The sequence below is a fragment of the Lepisma saccharinum genome, chromosome 26, assembly GCF_977018435.1.
Source record: "Lepisma saccharinum chromosome 26, izLepSacc3.1, whole genome shotgun sequence".
Classification (NCBI taxonomy): Eukaryota; Metazoa; Arthropoda; class Insecta; order Zygentoma; family Lepismatidae; genus Lepisma; species Lepisma saccharinum.
Genome location: NC_139254.1, coordinates 53,195,648 through 53,218,196, shown reverse-complemented (window position 1 = coordinate 53,218,196; position 22,549 = coordinate 53,195,648). Strand labels below are relative to the sequence as shown.

The following is a 22,549-nucleotide window of genomic DNA, read 5'->3' as shown; positions in this document are numbered from 1 at the left end:
ATATATATATATATATATATATATATATATATATATATATATATATATATATATATATATATATATATATATATACATACATACATACATACATACATATACATACATACATACATACATATACATACATACATACATACATATACATACATACATACATACACATACATATATATATACATATACATATACATATACATATATATATATATATATATATATATATATATATATATATATATATATATATATATATATTAGTCATTCTATCCCAAAGATGAATACGTAGAGGAAAGTGTGTAAAATGTATTGTGTGTGATTTCGGAAACTTTGGTGCGAAGTAAATTGAAGGCATAAAATGAGAACTTTAACATTCCAATTAAGGTTTTTCTAAGAAAAATGCAATGCAGCTTAACTCATATGCTAGAAATTAAATAATATAATATATATAAAAATAATATAATAGCTATAAATATAATATAAATTAAGAACTTAAAATTATTCTATTATTCGTCAGGAACCTAAAGGTCTTCTAAGTGACGTTCTCGCACAGTACGAGGGTGGTTCAGCATGCTCCGCCCCTGACATAGAAGGAACCCTCGTAGGAAAACCAAATCACTGTCACTTTTCAACATAGTCCCCTGCAACATTAACACACTTTTCCAATCGGCCTTCCAGTGCTTCAATCCCAGCAGAAAAAAAAATTATTTTTGGTTGGTCTGCAACCAAGCATTCACAACATCCATAACCTCGGAATCACTGGCAAAATGTTTTCCACAAAGGTGTTTCTTCATGTTCGGGAACAGGTGGAAGTCACTGGGGGCCAGATCTGGAGAATAAGGGGCATGAGGGACAATTTCGAACCCTGCTGCATGAATTACAGCCACCGCAACTTGGGAGGTGTGGCCGGGAGCATTGTCACAATGGAACAACACACCACGGGCCAACATTCCGTCGCGTTTCTCCTTGATGGCAGTACGTAATTCTTCAATTAGGGTTGCAAAATAAACACCTGTGATTGTCTTTCCCTGTTGGAGATAATCTATCAAAAGGATTCCTTCTGCATCCCAGAACACAGATCACTTTGTCCTTTGATGGTTGAACCTTGAATTTCTTTGGGGGTGGAGAATGGGGGGGGGGGGGGGTGTTTCCATTGCATGCTTTGGCGTTTACTTTCGGGATCGAAGTGGTGAACCCACGTTTCATCCATTGTAACAAATCTCTTCAGAAACTTTGGCTTGTCAGCCTTTATTGTCCGCAACAGGTTCTGACTTGTCACACGACGTGTCCTCTTTTGGTTGACCGTCAGCATTCTCGGGACCCAATGTGCAGAGATTTTTTCATTAACAAATGATGATGAATATTGAATGCACACTGCCAGTTGAGATGCCACATGTGTCTGCTCTATGGCGGACAGTCACTCGCCGGTCTGAAAAAATCATGTCATGCACTTTTGTAATCATTTCTGGTGTGGTCACCGTTGCAGACGGGCCACCACCATGCTCATCTTCACAGGTCTGCCGACTACATTTAAATTCACGGCACCATCTCTTCACTAGGTCATATGAAAGGCTAGAGTCTCCAAGAGTTCCCACCATATCTGCATGGATGTGTTTCCGTGTTAGATTTTTCTTGAGGAATATTTTATCACTGCTCGGACCTCAGATTTTTCCATTGTTTCACATGTGGCCACGCTTCTTACTGATCATCAGCGTGTAACAAAAAGAGAAATTGTTGTAAATTCTTGAAACTTTGTGGATATTAGTCTAAAAAATGAACAATTTTACATATAAAATTACAGGTCTCTACTATCACTGGAAATGGGTCAGGGGCGGAGCATGCTGAACCACCCTCGTATAGATTGAATATCCTAAATGTACTCATCTGGGCCAAAAGAGTGTCAAAATCCTGGCTAATTTCATCAGATTAAGGGGGTGACTAAATTTTTTAGGTTATTCAATACTTTATAGTTATCGCAATATTATTCTGAGCCCGTCACTTTGTAATAAAGGTTCAATATCTGGTGGACGCACGTATTGGTTCGGGTCCCACTCTAAACACACAGGTGCCTCGGTAGCGCAGTAGGCAGCGCGTGAGTCTCATAATCTCAAGGTCGTGAGTTCGATCCTCACCCGGGCACAAGTTTTGTACACACTCGATTCATTTACCTATGCTCTTAACCTTAGCCAATCCGATAGTAACATTAAAAAAGAATATTGAATGCATTTTCTTTTAACGGTACTGACCTCAAATTAAATGTCAGAGAAGAATTTATAAACTTTCTAATGGTTGTTGCAGCAACCTAAGTGGGACTTTTGGGCAATCTGCAATATACGAAACTAAGGTGTAAAAAGACTTTATGAAGATTTCGACACATTTGGTATCAATAGAGACTACATTTGCGTCCGCCTTCTATCCGTAAATCATTAACCCATTGTTCCCATATAAAAATGGCATTCTTCCAAGAAACATACATATAAATTTGTGTAGAAATTACAATCATCAGAATTTGGCACTATTTAACATTCAAAACATACCAGAAAAAGGAGCATGCTCTCATGAAGTTGGGACTAAGAAAGTTAGATTATTAACTTACTGGATTCTACATACTTAGACACACTACATCAGTTTCATTTGTCGTGGCTTGAACATAAGTATAATTATACATCTGTATATTCGCTAGGAAAAGAAAGCATTGTCATCGCGGTATATAAACAATTACTGTGATTGTCACGAAAAACAACTTGGCATCGATTTAATTGTTTCGGCGTTTATTGTTCTACAAACATAGTAACGTAAATCTGTGTTGTTACTGAAATTAACTATTATATCAGTGGCTGGAAGAACGTTTGTTTCAAAGGTAAGAGCATAAATAAGATAATTTATATACATCCAAAAGCCTTGTGTACGCTGAAGATCTAAAACTACATTAAAAAAATACTTGTGTAGAAGATGCATTTAAAAAGGTATAATTGCATTATATAAATGGAGCTGCATAATTAACATAGTTTTGCTTTATGTATCTAACAAATACGAGAAATACTATTCACTTTACATCTTTATTAATGGACAATTGTTTCCTCAGGTATATGTAGTAGAAGACCTTGATGTTGTTGCTTATATAAATATCAATTATTGTATGTTGTTATTAGAAATATTAAGAATTTGAAAGGATAAACTGTATTATGACCCAATACAACAGTATTGTAAGAAATAGGCTTGAACATAGGCGCCGACTCCATGGGGCTTGGGGGGGCTCGAGCCCCCCCAATGTTAATGATGTGGTGCAGAGCCCCCCAATTATTTTCCTTAAGAGAATCTAATGTATTATTTTGCTTCTCTTGTAAAGTTTACTCTGAATTGTGCCACATGAACTTAACTTTAAATACACATTTGAAATGTTCTAGACCATCAATTTGGGGGGCTAAACCATCAACTTTGGGGGGGGGGGGGGCTGAGACGGCTAAACCATCAACTTTGGAGGGGCTATGACCAGAGACAGCAAAACACATGACTTATTACTATATACTAAGTATGTAATTATGAGTATTGTTAAAAGTTTTACTAAAAAGAGTTTCAAAAGACGATGTGCATGAACTATACCGCGTTTGGTAGAACCTGTCCCGCTTCCCGCGCTAGGGAGTGCTCGACAGTTTCGGTGCCAATGAGAAACGAGGAAGAAAATCGTCTGCTGGGCAGCGAGGAGCGAATGGAAGCCAGAAGAGAGGCGCTTACGTAGACGCTGTTGCGACGTTGCGTATTTTAATTGGCTGCCTGGCTTTGACTTTTCCCAGCACCGAGAAAAGACAGGGAGCAACTAGCGCGGGAAGAGGGACAGGTTCTACCAAACGCGGTATAGGTTAGTGGATGGGACGTTTGGGCTACATGACATTCAGAACGAGATCATTGATATATTAGAGAGATCTGTTTTGCGCTCCGTGGTAGCAGATATTAAAAGTCGGGAATATTTTTCTATTATGGTTGACGAAACTTGCGACATATCCATCCGTGGACAATTAATATTCTGCATTAGAACTGTGAATAAAAATTTTGATATTTTTGAGGAATTCATGGGCTTTTATGAGATTCCGAACACTGAGGACAAAACTTAAAAAAGGGAGAGTGTGAGTCATTCATTAATTTATTTCAGTGATCAGAGCCCCCCCCCCCAATAATTTTGACAAGCCGGCGCCCCTGGGCTTGAATATACTTAAATTATATGGTCACTAACAGTGGCGGCGATTAGGAGGCGAGGGGGACAGTTGCCCCCCACTTTTCGCCACTTTTGCCCCCGCACTATGCTACATCTTATATACAAAGGGAAATATACTGCCTTTGCCCCCACAGTTTTGCCACCTTGCCCCCCCCCCCTCGGGTTTTGGAAGCCAATCGCCGACAATGCTCACCAATGTATAAATTGCATGAAAAGCCTTGGATAAAATACAGAAGACATTTTGAATATTTATATTACATAAATTACATTACATAGGCCACTACAACAAAATGTGGCATATAACAATTTGTTGGAAGAATTTACTTTTAAGAGCCTTTGTAATAGGCGGAATATTCTATACCAATTATACTTATATAAAACTGTAAACTGTACGTTAGACAATAGTTATTTTCTCAGCCAAACTGCAACTCAGTACATGGAAAAATAATTAGCTTTGCCGAAACTTATTGATTACCAAAATATCTAAAACTCAGAAATATAAATAGAACATGTGATTTATATGATACGATTGCAACCAGGCCTTAGATTTTAAGTTTTGATGGTTTTAAGACAACTTTATAGTAAGAGAGGCTAATTCGGACCGTGCCTACATTTTAAAGTGAAATTCGAACCATTCTGCGTGTCTCCTCCCGTGTCCGAACCCGGCAACTCTTCATTACAGTGCGACAGTATTATCTATTAGCGGCCATCGAGAAGGCATGGATGATTATCTCTTATTGTCGTCAGATACTTTACATGCTTTCAGGTTCGATTCCAAACCTGGAATGCAGGTGTTCTTTGTGAGTTTCCCTTTATCAATTTCATCATATCATCAACTTCCTGTGTATAATAAAGTACGGAACAAGTTCCTCTTGTTTTATTACCATTTCATCATGCTTCGAATGCAATTTTAACATGGTTCGATTTACACATACTGCAGAGTTTCAGCGATTACTTAAGAATTTGTTCAATATATTATTTCGTAGTTGGTTAGATTAGGCAGGCCAGGTTTGGTTCTCTTAACATTAAAATAAAGTCCCTAAATGCATTCTACTAAGGTTCCGATTTACTTCTACATTCATTCCCAAGCTTCTACGATATTTACTGCCGCTTGTCGACGGAAAATATCTTGTCCATGGGAAGTGTGCATGCTTGCGTAAGGTATTTTTAAGTTGCTTTTTTCGACATAAATAACTCTTTTTTCGAGTCCAAACAGTGCTCATTACTTTAAGGAAGGTTCAAATTTCGTGTCACAATGATTGCCAAAATTCTGTATAGGAGAAATCATAAAACAATAGGAACCGTTACCTAAAGTAGACTTCACTTAAACGAAGTGGAAGAAATTATCAGGAGTTCCGAATTTTTCAAGTTTAGTGCAGAAAATACATTAAATTGTGGTCAGTTGTCATGAAAGAAAATTAAACGCGCAATACTGAGGCAGGTGCCTCGGTAGCGCAGTAGGCAGCGCGTGAGTCTCATAATCTCAAGGTCGTGAGTTCGATCCTCACCCGGGGCACAAGTTTTTAATACACACTGGTTTCATTTAATTACTAATGGTCTTAACGTATAGCCAATATGATAGTGACATTAAAAATATTACTAAATGCATTTCCGTTTAATCGGATTAAGCTCGAAATAAATGTCTGAGAAGAATTTATAAACTTTCTAATAATTGTAACAGCAACTTATATTACTTTTTTCTTAGTGGGAGTTTTGGGCACTGCAATCCGAAAGTAAGGTGTAAATGGTGAAAAAATACTTTCGGAAGATTTCGACACATTTGTGATATGAGGAGAGACTTCATTTGCTTCCGCTTTGTATCCGTAAAACCTTAACCATTTCTTTCCATGTATAAATGACAGTCTTCCAAGAAACATACGTAAAAATTTGTGTAGATATTATTATAATTGGTCCGTTACATTGATAGAGGAACATAAATTGAGAGTTTTTGAAAATAAGATCCCTAGGAACATATTTGGACCTAAAAGGGATGAGGAGACAGATGAGTGGAGAAGGTTACATAATTTAGAACTACATAATTTGTATTCATGTTCAGATATTATTAGAATAATTAAGACGTTCTACAAAAGAAGATTCACTCTAGAGATTACATGAACAGTTGTAACCTATGCCTGAATCACACGAGGCTAAATCTCCTGCTGGAATCTACAGTTGGACTTGGAACTAGTTGTGTGGTACTGGCTCAGCTGCTAGTTTCTATTGGTTTATTTATTTATTTGCCTTCTACAGAGAAAGTATATCTCCAATTACAGCGGCATTAATATAACATAAATAATGTGAATATGAGTGAGATTAAATAGCATGCATACATATTACATAGTTATTAACTATAACATAAGTATACTTATATAACGTAGAGTAATGATGTGCTCGCACAAATATATATATACACAACCAGGCCCGTACCCGGGGGGACAAGGGGGACCAGGACCCCATCCTCCTCGAGCCATGAAATATTTTAATGCAAACCTAGAAAAATAACATGCATATTTTGCAGACTTGCAGACTTTGCAAGAATTTAGATTTCCTTCTATAAATCAATGGGTTGTTTCTGGAGAGAGGCAGATTCCAGAAGTCTGCAGTCTACTATATTTAGTAATTTTAGATTCATAACAATTTATGCGAAGCTACTAAATGATAAGCAATTAGTTTGGCAGAAAAAACTGATGATTTTTAAAATGATATAACACAGTGAATAAAAAGAGTTCGTCTTCATTCATATGCTATCCTTACAGTCATATGTATGCCACTATTACTGAAAAAAAAAATGATTTACACCAGCATTAAGTGCGGAAAATAGGCCTCCCTGATGGCGCAGTGGTAGCGTCGGCGCTTTGTAATCAAGGGGTCATGGGTTCGATAACCGGTGGAGGCACATGCTGGTTCGGATCCTACTTTAAACTGTAGGCCCAGTTCCGATTAGCCTTACTGTGCATAAAGTGGACTTAAAGCACCAAATCAATCAGTCAAGAGTGCGGAAAATAACGTCTTGCAAATGGCGCCCATTTTCGTCCACACACTGCTGGAGTCGGTCTTCTGGGGAACAAAATCTGCCCGTTGTTGTTTCGTTTTTGCGTCGCTTTAGCTGCCATTTCAGTCACCATGGAAGCGTGGGACGCAATGCACCTCACTTTCGTTGTTGAAACTCCTTTAACAATATGTTATTTTCCGCACTTAATGTTGGTGTAAATCATATTTTTATTTTCGATAATAATAATAATAATAGCATACATATGGCTGTAAGGCTAGCATATGAATAAACACGAACTCTTATCGTTTACTGCGTTATATAATTTTAAAAATCGTCAGGTTTTTGTGACCCACCCTGTATTTGCAGTAGTTTTACAATATTTGAGCACGTACACACACAACGTTGCATTATAAAGTTTTCAAATAAGAGAACGTACTCGTTCTCTTTCTCTAATACTACATGCCGACATTTCCAAAGACATTAGACATTAAGAGCATTGAGGAACCCCATCTCTAACACGAGAGCGCACAAAACGTTACCGAAAGTGACGTCTGCGAGCGCACAAGACATGGAAAAAGTCAGTAGGTAAGTATACTCAGACAAATTGTGTTAAAACCAAAGAAAATGAACCTTAATATACAGTGGCGCAACCACAATGGCGGCATGGGAGCATTGTCCCCCCCCCACCAGCCTTGGTCGGAAATGAGTTCAAGGGGGGCAAACAATGACGGCCAAGTGTACCTGCAGGGTGCAATCACCGCCCACAACTTCAAATGTTATGCAAATAAAAACACTTTTCGTAAAATTTTCTTGCTCGCTTCACTCGCAATGCTTGCTTTTCTTCGTTTTATCAAGTTCGGACTCGTTGCTGGGCGCCGAATGGTCTAAATGCTAATAAGCTGTAAAATTGATTGATTGATTTGTGGTTTTAAGTCCACTTTACGCACAGAAAGGATAATCGGGACTGGACCTACAGTTTAAAGTGAAATTTGAACCATTCTGTGTGTCTCCTCCTGCGTCCGAACCTGGCAGCTCTTCATGACAGTCCGACTGTATTATCTATTAGCGGCCATCGAGAAGGCATGGATGATTATCTCTTATTGTCGTCAGATACTTTACATGCTTTCAGGTTCGATTCCAAACCTGGAATGCAGGTGTTCTTTGTGAGTTTCCCTTTATCAATTTCATCATATCATCAACTTCCTGTGTATAATAAAGTACGGAACAAGTTCCTCTTGTTTTATTACGATTTCATCATGCTTCGAATGCAATTTTCACATGGTTCGATTTACACATACTGCAGAGTTTTAGCGATTACTTAAGAACTTGTTCAATATATTATTTCGTAGTTGGTTAGATTAGGCAGGCCAGGTTTGGTTCTCTTAACATTAAAATAAAGTCCCTAAATGCATTCTACTAAGGTTCCGATTTACTTCTACATTCATTCCCAAGCTTCTACGATATTTATTGTCGCTTGTCGACGGAAAATATCTTGTCCATGGGAAGTGTGCATGCTTGCGTAAGGTATTTTTAAGTTGCTTTTTTCAACATAAATAACTCTTTTTTCGAATCCAAACAGTGCTCATTACTTTAAGGAAGGTTCAAATTTCGTGTGACAATGATTGCCAAAATTCCATATAGGAGAAATCATAAAACAATAGGAACCGTTACCTAAAGTAGACTTCACTTAAACAAAGTGAAAGAAATTATCAGGAGTTCCGAATTTTTCAAGTTTAGTGCAGAAAATACATTAAATTTTCGTCAGTTGTCATGAAAGAAAATTAAACGCGCAATACTGAGGCAGGTGCCTCGGTAGCGCAGTAGGCAGCGCGTGAGTCTCATAATCTCAAGGTCGTGAGTTCGATCCTCACCCGGGGCACAAGTTCTTAGTACACACTGGCTTCATATAATTACTAATAATCTTTACGTATAGCCAATATGATAGTGACATTAAAAATATTACTAAATGCATTTCCGTTTAATCGGATTAAGCTCGAAATAAATGTCTGAGAAGAATTTATAAACTTTCTAATAATTGTAACAGCAACTTATATTACTTTTTTCTTAGTGGGAGTTTTGGGCACTGCAATCCGAAAGTAAGGTGTAGATGGTGAAAAAATACTTTCGGAAGATTTCGACACATTTGTGATATGAGGAGAGACTTCATTTGCTTCCGCTTTGTATCCGTAAAACCTTAACCATTTCTTTCCATGTATAAATGACAGTCTTCCAAGAAACATACGTAAAAATTTGTGTAGATATTATTATAATTGGTCCGTTACATTGAAAGAGGAACATAAATTGAGAGTTTTTGAAAATAAGATCCTTAGGAACATATTTGGACCTAAAAGGGATGAGGAGACAGATGAGTGGAGAAGGTTACATAATTTAGAACTACATAATTTGTATTCGTGTTCAGATATTATTAGAATAATTAAGACGTTCATCAGACAAGAGTGACATCTACAAAAGAAGATTCACTCTAGAGATTACATGAACAGTTGTAACCTATGCCTGAATCACACGAGGCTAAATCTCCTGCTGGAATCTACAGTTGGACTTGGAACTAGTTGTGTGGTACTGGCTCAGCTGCTAGTTTCTATTGGTTTATTTATTTATTTGCCTTCTACAGAGAAAGTATATCTCCAATTACAGCGGCATTAATATAACATAAATAATGTGAATATGAGTGAGATTAAATAGCATGCATACATATTACATAGTTATTAACTATAACATAAGTATACTTATATAACGTAGAGTAATGATGTGCTCGCACAAATATATATATAGACAACCAGGCCCGTACCCGGGGGGACAAGGGGGACCAGGACCCCATCCTCCTCGAGCCATGAAATATTTTAATGCAAACCTAGAAAAATAACATGCATATTTTGCAGACTTGCAGACTTTGCAAGAATTTAGATTTCCTTGTATAAATCAATGGGTTGTTTCTGGAGAGAGGCAGATTCCAGAAGTCTGCAGTCTACTATATTTAGTAATTTTAGATTCATAACAATTTATGCGAAGCTACTAAATGATAAGCAATTAGTTTGGCAGAAAAAACTGATGATTTTTAAAATGATATAACACAGTGAATAAAAAGAGTTCGTCTTCATTCATATGCTATTCTTACAGTCATATGTATGCCACTATTACTGAAAAAAAAAATGATTTACACCAGCATTAAGTGCGGAAAATAGGCCTCCCTGATGGCGCAGTGGTAGCGTCGGCGCTTTGTAATCAAGGGGTCATGGGTTCGATAACCGGTGGAGGCACATGCTGGTTCGGATCCTACTTTAAACTGTAGGCCCAGTCCCGATTAGCCTTACTGTGAATAAAGTGGACTTAAAGCACCAAATCAATCAGTCAAGAGTGCGGAAAATAACGTCTTGCAAATGGCGCCCATTTTCGTCCACACACTGCTGGAGTCGGTCTTCTGGGGAACAAAATCTGCCCGTTGTTGTTTCGTTTTTGCGTCGCTTTAGCTGCCATTTCAGTCACCATGGAAGCGTGGGACGCAATGCACCTCACTTTCGTTGTTGAAACTCCTTTAACAATATGTTATTTTCCGCACTTAATGTTGGTGTAAATCATATTTTTATTTTCGATAATAATAATAGCATACATATGGCTGTAAGGCTAGCATATGAATAAACACGAACTCTTATCGTTTACTGCGTTATATAATTTTAAAAATCGTCAGGTTTTTGTGACCCACCCTGTATTTGCAGTAGTTTTACAATATTTGAGCACGTACACACACAACGTTGCATTATAAAGTTTTCAAATAAGAGAACGTACTCGTTCTCTTTCTCTAATACTACATGCCGACATTTCCAAAGACATTAGACATTAAGAGCATTGAGGAACCCCATCTCTAACACGAGAGCGCACAAAACGTTACCGAAAGTGACGTCTGCGAGCGCACAAGACATGGAAAAAGTCAGTAGGTAAGTATACTCAGACAAATTGTGTTAAAACCAAAGAAAATGAACCTTAATATACAGTGGCGCAACCACAATGGCGGCATGGGAGCATTGTCCCCCCCCCCACCAGCCTTGGTCGGAAATGAGTTCAAGGGGGGCAAACAATGACGGCCAAGTGTACCTGCAGGGTGCAATCACCGCCCACAACTTCAAATGTTATGCAAATAAAAACACTTTTCGTAAAATTTTCTTGCTCGCTTCACTCGCAATGCTTGCTTTTCTTCGTTTTATCAAGTTCGGACTCGTTGCTGGGCGCCGAATGGTCTAAATGCTAATAAGCTGTAAAATTGATTGATTGATTTGTGGTTTTAAGTCCACTTTACGCACAGAAAGGATAATCGGGACTGGACCTACAGTTTAAAGTGAAATTTGAACCATTCTGTGTGTCTCCTCCTGCGTCCGAACCTGGCAGCTCTTCATGACAGTCCGACTGTATTATCTATTAGCGGCCATCGAGAAGGCATGGATGATTATCTCTTATTGTCGTCAGATACTTTACATGCTTTCAGGTTCGATTCCAAACCTGGAATGCAGGTGTTCTTTGTGAGTTTCCCTTTATCAATTTCATCATATCATCAACTTCCTGTGTATAATAAAGTACGGAACAAGTTCCTCTTGTTTTATTACCATTTCATCATGCTTCGAATGCAATTTTAACATGGTTCGATTTTCACATACTGCAGAGTTTTAGCGATTACTTAAGAACTTGTTCAATATATTATTTCGTAGTTGGTTAGATTAGGCAGGCCAGGTTTGGTTCTCTTAACATTAAAATAAAGTCCCTAAATGCATTCTACTAAGGTTCCGATTTACTTCTACATTCATTCCCAAGCTTCTACGATATTTATTGTCGCTTGTCGACGGAAAATATCTTGTCCATGGGAAGTGTGCATGCTTGCGTAAGGTATTTTTAAGTTGCTTTTTTCAACATAAATAACTCTTTTTTCGAATCCAAACAGTGCTCATTACTTTAAGGAAGGTTCAAATTTCGTGTGACAATGATTGCCAAAATTCCATATAGGAGAAATCATAAAACAATAGGAACCGTTACCTAAAGTAGACTTCACTTAAACAAAGTGAAAGAAATTATCAGGAGTTCCGAATTTTTCAATTTTAGTGCAGAAAATACATTAAATTGTCGTCAGTTGTCATGAAAGAAAATTAAACGCGCAATACTGAGGCAGGTGCCTCGGTAGCGCAGTAGGCAGCGCGTGAGTCTCATAATCTCAAGGTCGTGAGTTCGATCCTCACCCGGGGCACAAGTTTTTAATACACACTGGCTTCATTTAATTACTAATGGTCTTAACGTATAGCCAATATGATAGTGACATTAAAAATATTACTAAATGCATTTCCGTTTAATCGGATTAAGCTCGAAATAAATGTCTGAGAAGAATTTATAAACTTTCTAATAATTGTAACAGCAACTTATATTACTTTTTTCTTAGTGGGAGTTTTGGGCACTGCAATCCGAAAGTAAGGTGTAAATGGTGAAAAAATACTTTCGGAAGATTTCGACACATTTGTGATATGAGGAGAGACTTCATTTGCTTCCGCTTTGTATCCGTAAAACCTTAACCATTTCTTTCCATGTATAAATGACAGTCTTCCAAGAAACATACGTAAAAATTTGTGTAGATATTATTATAATTGGTCCGTTACATTGAAAGAGGAACATAAATTGAGAGTTTTTGAAAATAAGATCCTTAGGAACATATTTGGACCTAAAAGGGATGAGGAGACAGATGAGTGGAGAAGGTTACATAATTTAGAACTACATAATTTGTATTCGTGTTCAGATATTATTAGAATAATTAAGACGTTCTACAAAAGAAGATTCACTCTAGAGATTACATGAACAGTTGTAACCTATGCCTGAATCACACGAGGCTAAATCTCCTGCTGGAATCTACAGTTGGACTTGGAACTAGTTGTGTGGTACTGGCTCAGCTGCTAGTTTCTATTGGTTTATTTATTTATTTGCCTTCTACAGAGAAAGTATATCTCCAATTACAGCGGCATTAATATAACATAAATAATGTGAATATGAGTGAGATTAAATAGCATGCATACATATTACATAGTTATTAACTATAACATAAGTATACTTATATAACGTAGAGTAATGATGTGCTCGCACAAATATATATATACACAACCAGGCCCGTACCCGGGGGGACAAGGGGGACCAGGACCCCATCCTCCTCGAGCCATGAAATATTTTAATGCAAACCTAGAAAAATAACATGCATATTTTGCAGACTTGCAGACTTTGCAAGAATTTAGATTTCCTTGTATAAATCAATGGGTTGTTTCTGGAGAGAGGCAGATTCCAGAAGTCTGCAGTCTACTATATTTAGTAATTTTAGATTCATAACAATTTATGCGAAGCTACTAAATGATAAGCAATTAGTTTGGCAGAAAAAACTGATGATTTTTAAAATGATATAACACAGTGAATAAAAAGAGTTCGTCTTCATTCATATGCTATCCTTACAGTCATATGTATGCCACTATTACTGAAAAAAAAAATGATTTACACCAGCATTAAGTGCGGAAAATAGGCCTCCCTGATGGCGCAGTGGTAGCGTCGGCGCTTTGTAATCAAGGGGTCATGGGTTCGATAACCGGTGGAGGCACATGCTGGTTCGGATCCTACTTTAAACTGTAGGCCCAGTCCCGATTAGCCTTACTGTGCATAAAGTGGACTTAAAGCACCAAATCAATCAGTCAAGAGTGCGGAAAATAACGTCTTGCAAATGGCGCCCATTTTCGTCCACACACTGCTGGAGTCGGTCTTCTGGGGAACAAAATCTGCCCGTTGTTGTTTCGTTTTTGCGTCGCTTTAGCTGCCATTTCAGTCACCATGGAAGCGTGGGACGCAATGCACCTCACTTTCGTTGTTGAAACTCCTTTAACAATATGTTATTTTCCGCACTTAATGTTGGTGTAAATCATATTTTTATTTTCGATAATAATAATAATAATAGCATACATATGGCTGTAAGGCTAGCATATGAATAAACACGAACTCTTATCGTTTACTGCGTTATATAATTTTAAAAATCGTCAGGTTTTTGTGACCCACCCTGTATTTGCAGTAGTTTTACAATATTTGAGCACGTACACACACAATGTTGCATTATAAAGTTTTCAAATAAGAGAACGTACTCGTTCTCTTTCTCTAATACTACATGCCGACATTTCCAAAGACATTAGACATTAAGAGCATTGAGGAACCCCATCTCTAACACGAGAGCGCACAAAACGTTACCGAAAGTGACGTCTGCGAGCGCACAAGACATGGAAAAAGTCAGTAGGTAAGTATACTCAGACAAATTGTGTTAAAACCAAAGAAAATGAACCTTAATATACAGTGGCGCAACCACAATGGCGGCATGGGAGCATTGTCCCCCCCCCACCAGCCTTGGTCGGAAATGAGTTCAAGGGGGGCAAACAATGACGGCCAAGTGTACCTGCAGGGTGCAATCACCGCCCACAACTTCAAATGTTATGCAAATAAAAACACTTTTCGTAAAATTTTCTTGCTCGCTTCACTCGCAATGCTTGCTTTTCTTCGTTTTATCAAGTTCGGACTCGTTGCTGGGCGCCGAATGGTCTAAATGCTAATAAGCTGTAAAATTGATTGATTGATTTGTGGTTTTAAGTCCACTTTACGCACAGAAAGGATAATCGGGACTGGACCTACAGTTTAAAGTGAAATTTGAACCATTCTGTGTGTCTCCTCCTGCGTCCGAACCTGGCAGCTCTTCATGACAGTCCGACTGTATTATCTATTAGCGGCCATCGAGAAGGCATGGATGATTATCTCTTATTGTCGTCAGATACTTTACATGCTTTCAGGTTCGATTCCAAACCTGGAATGCAGGTGTTCTTTGTGAGTTTCCCTTTATCAATTTCATCATATCATCAACTTCCTGTGTATAATAAAGTACGGAACAAGTTCCTCTTGTTTTATTACCATTTCATCATGCTTCGAATGCAATTTTAACATGGTTCGATTTTCACATACTGCAGAGTTTTAGCGATTACTTAAGAACTTGTTCAATATATTATTTCGTAGTTGGTTAGATTAGGCAGGCCAGGTTTGGTTCTCTTAACATTAAAATAAAGTCCCTAAATGCATTCTACTAAGGTTCCGATTTACTTCTACATTCATTCCCAAGCTTCTACGATATTTATTGTCGCTTGTCGACGGAAAATATCTTGTCCATGGGAAGTGTGCATGCTTGCGTAAGGTATTTTTAAGTTGCTTTTTTCAACATAAATAACTCTTTTTTCGAATCCAAACAGTGCTCATTACTTTAAGGAAGGTTCAAATTTCGTGTGACAATGATTGCCAAAATTCCATATAGGAGAAATCATAAAACAATAGGAACCGTTACCTAAAGTAGACTTCACTTAAACAAAGTGAAAGAAATTATCAGGAGTTCCGAATTTTTCAATTTTAGTGCAGAAAATACATTAAATTGTCGTCAGTTGTCATGAAAGAAAATTAAACGCGCAATACTGAGGCAGGTGCCTCGGTAGCGCAGTAGGCAGCGCGTGAGTCTCATAATCTCAAGGTCGTGAGTTCGATCCTCACCCGGGGCACAAGTTTTTAATACACACTGGCTTCATTTAATTACTAATGGTCTTAACGTATAGCCAATATGATAGTGACATTAAAAATATTACTAAATGCATTTCCGTTTAATCGGATTAAGCTCGAAATAAATGTCTGAGAAGAATTTATAAACTTTCTAATAATTGTAACAGCAACTTATATTACTTTTTTCTTAGTGGGAGTTTTGGGCACTGCAATCCGAAAGTAAGGTGTAAATGGTGAAAAAATACTTTCGGAAGATTTCGACACATTTGTGATATGAGGAGAGACTTCATTTGCTTCCGCTTTGTATCCGTAAAACCTTAACCATTTCTTTCCATGTATAAATGACAGTCTTCCAAGAAACATACGTAAAAATTTGTGTAGATATTATTATAATTGGTCCGTTACATTGAAAGAGGAACATAAATTGAGAGTTTTTGAAAATAAGATCCTTAGGAACATATTTGGACCTAAAAGGGATGAGGAGACAGATGAGTGGAGAAGGTTACATAATTTAGAACTACATAATTTGTATTCGTGTTCAGATATTATTAGAATAATTAAGACGTTCATCAGACAAGAGTGACATCTACAAAAGAAGATTCACTCTAGAGATTACATGAACAGTTGTAACCTATGCCTGAATCACACGAGGCTAAATCTCCTGCTGGAATCTACAGTTGGACTTGGAACTAGTTGTGTGGTACTGGCTCAGCTGCTAGTTTCTATTGGTTTATTTATTTATTTGCCTTCTACAGAGAAAGTATATCTCCAATTACAGCGGCATTAATATAACATAAATAATGTGAATATGAGTGAGATTAAATAGCATGCATACATATTACATAGTTATTAACTATAACATAAGTATACTTATATAACGTAGAGTAATGATGTGCTCGCACAAATATATATATACACAACCAGGCCCGTACCCGGGGGGACAAGGGGGACCAGGACCCCATCCTCCTCGAGCCATGAAATATTTTAATGCAAACCTAGAAAAATGACATGCATATTTTTTTTAAGACTTTGCAAGAATTTAGATTTCCTTGTATAAATCAATGGGTTGTTTCTGGAGAGAGGCAGATTCCAGAAGTCTGCAGTCTACTATATTTAGTAATTTTAGATTCATAACAATTTATGCGAAGCTACTAAATGATAAGCAATTAGTTTGGCAGAAAAAACTGATGATTTTTAAAATGATATAACACAGTGAATAAAAAGAGTTCGTCTTCATTCATATGCTATCCTTACAGTCATATGTATGCCACTATTACTGAAAAAAAAATGATTTACACCAGCATTAAGTGCGGAAAATAGGCCTCCCTGATGGCGCAGTGGTAGCGTCGGCGCTTTGTAATCAAGGGGTCATGGGTTCGATAACCGGTGGAGGCACATGCTGGTTCGGATCCTACTTTAAACTGTAGGCCCAGTCCCGATTAGCCTTACTGTGCATAAAGTGGACTTAACGCACCAAATCAATCAGTCAAGAGTGCGGAAAATAACGTCTTGCAAATGGCGCCCATTTTCGTCCACACACTGCTGGAGTCGGTCTTCTGGGGAACAAAATCTGCCCGTTGTTGTTTCGTTTTTGCGTCGCTTTAGCTGCCATTTCAGTCACCATGGAAGCGTGGGACGCAATGCACCTCACTTTCGTTGTTGAAACTCCTTTAACAATATGTTATTTTCCGCACTTAATGTTGGTGTAAATCATATTTTTATTTTCGATAATAATAATAGCATACATATGGCTGTAAGGCTAGCATATGAATAAACACGAACTCTTATCGTTTACTGCGTTATATAATTTTAAAAATCGTCAGGTTTTTGTGACCCACCCTGTATTTGCAGTAGTTTTACAATATTTGAGCACGTACACACACAATGTTGCATTATAAAGTTTTCAAATAAGAGAACGTACTCGTTCTCTTTCTCTAATACTACATGCCGACATTTCCAAAGACATTAGACATTAAGAGCATTGAGGAACCCCATCTCTAACACGAGAGCGCACAAAACGTTACCGAAAGTGACGTCTGCGAGCGCACAAGACATGGAAAAAGTCAGTAGGTAAGTATACTCAGACAAATTGTGTTAAAACCAAAGAAAATGAACCTTAATATACAGTGGCGCAACCACAATGGCGGCATGGGAGCATTGTCCCCCCCCCCCACCAGCCTTGGTCGGAAATGAGTTCAAGGGGGGCAAACAATGACGGCCAAGTGTACCTGCAGGGTGCAATCACCGCCCACAACTTCAAATGTTATGCAAATAAAAACACTTTTCGTAAAATTTTCTTGCTCGCTTCACTCGCAATGCTTGCTTTTCTTCGTTTTATCAAGTTCGGACTCGTTGCTGGGCGCCGAATGGTCTAAATGCTAATAAGCTGTAAAATTGATTGATTGATTTGTGGTTTTAAGTCCACTTTACGCACAGAAAGGATAATCGGGACTGGACCTACAGTTTAAAGTGAAATTTGAACCATTCTGTGTGTCTCCTCCTGCGTCCGAACCTGGCAGCTCTTCATGACAGTCCGACAGTATTATCTATTAGCGGCCATCGAGAAGGCATGGATGATTATCTCTTATTGTCGTCAGATACTTTACATGCTTTCAGGTTCGATTCCAAACCTGAAATGTAGGTGTTCCTTGTGAGTTTCCCTTTATCAATTTCATCATATCATCAACTTCCTGTGTATAATAAAGTACGGAACAAGTTCCTCTTGTTTTATTACCATTTCATCATGCTTCGAATGCAATTTTAACATGGTTCGATTTTCACATACTGCAGAGTTTTAGCGATTACTTAAGAACTTGTTCAATATATTCTTTCGTAGTTGGTTAGATTAGGCAGGCCAGGTTTGGTTCTCTTAACATTAAAATAAAGTCCCTAAATGCATTCTACTAAGGTTCCGATTTACTTCTACATTCATTCCCAAGCTTCTACGATATTTACAGCCGCTTGTCGACGGAAAATATCTTGTCCATGGGAAGTGTGCATGCTTGCGTAAGGTATTTTTTAAGTTGCTTTTTTCAACATAAATAACTCTTTTTTCGAGTCCAAACAGTGCTCATTACTTTAAGGAAGGTTCAAATTTCGTGTGACAATGATTGCCAAAATTCCATATAGGAGAAATCATAAAACAATAGGAACCGTTACCTAAAGTAGACTTCACTTAAACAAAGTGAAAGAAATTATCAGGAGTTCCGAATTTTTCAATTTTAGTGCAGAAAATACATTAAATTGTCGTCAGTTGTCATGAAAGAAAATTAAACGCGCAATACTGAGGCAGGTGCCTCGGTAGCGCAGTAGGCAGCGCGTGAGTCTCATAATCTCAAGGTCGTGAGTTCGATCCTCACCCGGGGCACAAGTTTTTAATACACACTGGCTTCATTTAATTACTAATGGTCTTAACGTATAGCCAATATGATAGTGACATTAAAAATATTACTAAATGCATTTCCGTTTAATCGGATTAAGCTCGAAATAAATGTCTGAGAAGAATTTATAAACTTTCTAATAATTGTAACAGCAACTTATATTACTTTTTTCTTAGTGGGAGTTTTGGGCACTGCAATCCGAAAGTAAGGTGTAAATGGTGAAAAAATACTTTCGGAAGATTTCGACACATTTGTGATATGAGGAGAGACTTCATTTGCTTCCGCTTTGTATCCGTAAAACCTTAACCATTTCTTTCCATGTATAAATGACAGTCTTCCAAGAAACATACGTAAAAATTTGTGTAGATATTATTATAATTGGTCCGTTACATTGAAAGAGGAACATAAATTGAGAGTTTTTGAAAATAAGATCCTTAGGAACATATTTGGACCTAAAAGGGATGAGGAGACAGATGAGTGGAGAAGGTTACATAATTTAGAACTACATAATTTGTATTCGTGTTCAGATATTATTAGAATAATTAAGACGTTCATCAGACAAGAGTGACATCTACAAAAGAAGATTCACTCTAGAGATTACATGAACAGTTGTAACCTATGCCTGAATCACACGAGGCTAAATCTCCTGCTGGAATCTACAGTTGGACTTGGAACTAGTTGTGTGGTACTGGCTCAGCTGCTAGTTTCTATTGGTTTATTTATTTATTTGCCTTCTACAGAGAAAGTATATCTCCAATTACAGCGGCATTAATATAACATAAATAATGTGAATATGAGTGAGATTAAATAGCATGCATACATATTACATAGTTATTAACTATAACATAAGTATACTTATATAACGTAGAGTAATGATGTGCTCGCACAAATATATATATACACAACCAGGCCCGTACCCGGGGGGACAAGGGGGAAAAGGACCCCATCCTCCTCGAGCCATGAAATATTTTAATGCAAACCTAGAAAAATAACATGCATATTTTGCAGACTTGCAGACTTTGCAAGAATTTAGATTTCCTTGTATAAATCAATGGGTTGTTTCTGGAGAGAGGCAGATTCCAGAAGTCTGCAGTCTACTATATTTAGTAATTTTAGATTCATAACAATTTATGCGAAGCTACTAAATGATAAGCAATTAGTTTGGCAGAAAAAACTGATGATTTTTAAAATGATATAACACAGTGAATAAAAAGAGTTCGTCTTCATTCATATGCTATTCTTACAGTCATATGTATGCCACTATTACTGAAAAAAAAAATGATTTACACCAGCATTAAGTGCGGAAAATAGGCCTCCCTGATGGCGCAGTGGTAGCGTCGGCGCTTTGTAATCAAGGGGTCATGGGTTCGATAACCGGTGGAGGCACATGCTGGTTCGGATCCTACTTTAAACTGTAGGCCCAGTCCCGATTAGCCTTACTGTGAATAAAGTGGACTTAAAGCACCAAATCAATCAGTCAAGAGTGCGGAAAATAACGTCTTGCAAATGGCGCCCATTTTCGTCCACACACTGCTGGAGTCGGTCTTCTGGGGAACAAAATCTGCCCGTTGTTGTTTCGTTTTTGCGTCGCTTTAGCTGCCATTTCAGTCACCATGGAAGCGTGGGACGCAATGCACCTCACTTTCGTTGTTGAAACTCCTTTAACAATATGTTATTTTCCGCACTTAATGTTGGTGTAAATCATATTTTTATTTTCGATAATAATAATAATAATAGCATACATATGGCTGTAAGGCTAGCATATGAATAAACACGAACTCTTATCGTTTACTGCGTTATATAATTTTAAAAATCGTCAGGTTTTTGTGACCCACCCTGTATTTGCAGTAGTTTTACAATATTTGAGCACGTACACACACAACGTTGCATTATAAAGTTTTCAAATAAGAGAACGTACTCGTTCTCTTTCTCTAATACTACATGCCGACATTTCCAAAGACATTAGACATTAAGAGCATTGAGGAACCCCATCTCTAACACGAGAGCGCACAAAACGTTACCGAAAGTGACGTCTGCGAGCGCACAAGACATGGAAAAAGTCAGTAGGTAAGTATACTCAGACAAATTGTGTTAAAACCAAAGAAAATGAACCTTAATATACAGTGGCGCAACCACAATGGCGGCATGGGAGCATTGTCCCCCCCCCCACCAGCCTTGGTCGGAAATGAGTTCAAGGGGGGCAAACAATGACGGCCAAGTGTACCTGCAGGGTGCAATCACCGCCCACAACTTCAAATGTTATGCAAATAAAAACACTTTTCGTAAAATTTTCTTGCTCGCTTCACTCGCAATGCTTGCTTTTCTTCGTTTTATCAAGTTCGGACTCGTTGCTGGGCGCCGAATGGTCTAAATGCTAATAAGCTGTAAAATTGATTGATTGATTTGTGGTTTTAAGTCCACTTTACGCACAGAAAGGATAATCGGGACTGGACCTACAGTTTAAAGTGAAATTTGAACCATTCTGTGTGTCTCCTCCTGCGTCCGAACCTGGCAGCTCTTCATGACAGTCCGACAGTATTATCTATTAGCGGCCATCGAGAAGGCATGGATGATTATCTCTTATTGTCGTCAGATACTTTACATGCTTTCAGGTTCGATTCCAAACCTGAAATGTAGGTGTTCTTTGTGAGTTTCCCTTTATCAATTTCATCATATCATCAACTTCCTGTGTATAATAAAGTACGGAACAAGTTCCTCTTGTTTTATTACCATTTCATCATGCTTCGAATGCAATTTTAACATGGTTCGATTTTCACATACTGCAGAGTTTTAGCGATTACTTAAGAACTTGTTCAATATATTCTTTCGTAGTTGGTTAGATTAGGCAGGCCAGGTTTGGTTCTCTTAACATTAAAATAAAGTCCCTAAATGCATTCTACTAAGGTTCCGATTTACTTCTACATTCATTCCCAAGCTTCTACGATATTTACAGCCGCTTGTCAACGGAAAATATCTTGTCCATGGGAAGTGTGCATGCTTGCGTAAGGTATTTTTTAAGTTGCTTTTTTCAACATAAATAACTCTTTTTTCGAGTCCAAACAGTGCTCATTACTTTAAGGAAGGTTCAAATTTCGTGTGACAATGATTGCCAAAATTCCATATAGGAGAAATCATAAAACAATAGGAACCGTTACCTAAAGTAGACTTCACTTAAACAAAGTGGAAGAAATTATCAGGAGTTCCGAATTTTTCAAGTTTAGTGCAGAAAATACATTAAATTGTCGTCAGTTGTCATGAAAGAAAATTAAACGCGCAATACTGAGGCAGGTGCCTCGGTAGCGCAGTAGGCAGCGCGTGAGTCTCATAATCTCAAGGTCGTGAGTTCGATCCTCACCCGGGGCA

At 37.8% G+C, this 22,549-nt stretch overlaps 7 non-coding genes across 7 annotated transcripts; all 7 read left to right on the top strand.

The window, feature by feature from the left end:
* The first annotated feature begins 2,067 nt into the window (after positions 1–2,067).
* On the top strand, positions 2,068–2,141 carry TRNAM-CAU (transfer RNA methionine (anticodon CAU)). The gene has a single exon. It is a non-coding gene; the product is annotated as a tRNA-Met (tRNA).
* Positions 2,142–5,656: 3,515 nt separating this feature from the next.
* TRNAM-CAU (transfer RNA methionine (anticodon CAU)) lies at positions 5,657–5,729 on the top strand. Its single transcript has one exon. It is a non-coding gene; the product is annotated as a tRNA-Met (tRNA).
* A 3,282-nt stretch (positions 5,730–9,011) lies between these two features.
* TRNAM-CAU (transfer RNA methionine (anticodon CAU)) lies at positions 9,012–9,084 on the top strand. Its single transcript has one exon. It is a non-coding gene; the product is annotated as a tRNA-Met (tRNA).
* A 3,296-nt stretch (positions 9,085–12,380) lies between these two features.
* TRNAM-CAU (transfer RNA methionine (anticodon CAU)) lies at positions 12,381–12,453 on the top strand. The gene has a single exon. It is a non-coding gene; the product is annotated as a tRNA-Met (tRNA).
* A 3,282-nt stretch (positions 12,454–15,735) lies between these two features.
* On the top strand, positions 15,736–15,808 carry TRNAM-CAU (transfer RNA methionine (anticodon CAU)). Its single transcript has one exon. It is a non-coding gene; the product is annotated as a tRNA-Met (tRNA).
* A 3,292-nt stretch (positions 15,809–19,100) lies between these two features.
* Positions 19,101–19,173, top strand: TRNAM-CAU (transfer RNA methionine (anticodon CAU)). The gene has a single exon. It is a non-coding gene; the product is annotated as a tRNA-Met (tRNA).
* Positions 19,174–22,476: 3,303 nt separating this feature from the next.
* Positions 22,477–22,549, top strand: TRNAM-CAU (transfer RNA methionine (anticodon CAU)). The gene has a single exon. It is a non-coding gene; the product is annotated as a tRNA-Met (tRNA).